At 53.3% G+C, this 1408-nt stretch overlaps 1 pseudogene; it reads left to right on the top strand.

Moving 5' to 3' along the window:
* The first annotated feature begins 994 nt into the window (after nucleotides 1–994).
* Nucleotides 995–1149, top strand: LOC144102902 (U2 spliceosomal RNA; annotated as a pseudogene).
* The last annotated feature ends 259 nt before the right edge of the window (nucleotides 1150–1408 follow it).

The following is a 1408-nucleotide window of genomic DNA, read 5'->3' as shown; positions in this document are numbered from 1 at the left end:
TTATGGTGGGCCCGCTCCTTAAGTTTCAGCGCTGTTCTAAGTTCCTTGGAAAACCAGAACGGAAACTTGCTGCGAGTAGGAGTGTGCATAGGTATGTACTGGCGCATACCATTGAGAACTATTTCAGTGAAGCGATAATAATAATAATAATAATAATAATAATAATAATAATAATAATAATAATAATAATAATAATTGGTTGTTTGGGGAAAGGAAATGGCGCAGTATCTGCCTCATACATCGTTGGACACCTGAACCGCGCCGTAAGGGAAGGGATGCAAAAGGGAGTGAAAGAAGAAAGAGGTGCCGTAGTGGAGGGCTCTGGAATAATTTTGACCACAGCCGTGGCCTAGAGGGTTGGGCGCCCGTTTTGGCTGCGGGAGGTGGTCGGTTCGAGACCCACCGCCGGACACCAACCGGTAAAAATGGGTACAAGTGTCCCCCGGCTTGGCGCCCGGCTTTCATTAGGGGTGTTCGCTTGGGAGAAGCTCCGTAAACCCCTCTGCGCCCCTCGCGGGCGAAGCCCCAGTGTCGGACAACCTCCGTGCCTGCTAAAGGTGGTGTCACTGCCAACGTAGCTTCATCACCTGCAGCAGCAGTTATAAAAAAAGGGCCACAACGGGGCTTCTACCGCACGAGGCGGATTTAACGTTGTTGACGGCGGAACTTATCGCTGATCCATCTGAGCAACTGTGGTCAAGACCCTTTTCCCAAGCATCTCACCCAGAAGAGCCGAGCAGCAGGCCGGGGGAAATCTTGTACCCATTAGAAAACCGGTGGGTACCCGGCGGCACTGGGGATCGAGCCCAGCACCTCCCGAATGCGAGGCGGATGCTCTACCACAAGGCCACCGCTTCGGTGACATCACACAGCACGCAGCCGCCTGTGTGCTGTGCGATGTCAGTGCAAGTTAAAGGTCCCCAGTGGTCGAAATTATTCCGGAGCCCACCACTTAGGCACCTCTTTCTTCCTTTCTTCTTTCACTCCCTTTTGCATCCCTTCCCTTAGCGATGTCCAGACCCGTGGAGTATCTGTTATGGTTCCAAGTTGAACTTATTTTTGGAAATGAGGCGGAGAGTTTGAAGGATGCTTCACTCCTGCCCACGGCTGGCCCGGTATTGCACTACCTCCGGGATCGGCCTTGTCTTTAGCGCGTATTTACTATCCTGCGATTGTGGCTCGGCTTGAGCCAGTGAGCAGGCCTGTGCACTTTCCTTTTCTTTCTTCCTGGCAACAACAGACAGACAGACAGACGGACGGACGGACGGACGGACGGACGGACGGACGGACGGACGGACGGACGGACGGACAGACGGACAGACAGACAGACAGACAGACAGACAGACAGACAGACGGACAGACGGACAGACGGACAGACAGACAGACAGACAGACAGACAGACGGACAG

Source organism: Amblyomma americanum, chromosome 8 (genome assembly GCF_052857255.1).
Source record: "Amblyomma americanum isolate KBUSLIRL-KWMA chromosome 8, ASM5285725v1, whole genome shotgun sequence".
Classification (NCBI taxonomy): domain Eukaryota; kingdom Metazoa; phylum Arthropoda; class Arachnida; order Ixodida; family Ixodidae; genus Amblyomma; species Amblyomma americanum.
This window is presented reverse-complemented; position numbering and strand designations above follow the sequence as displayed.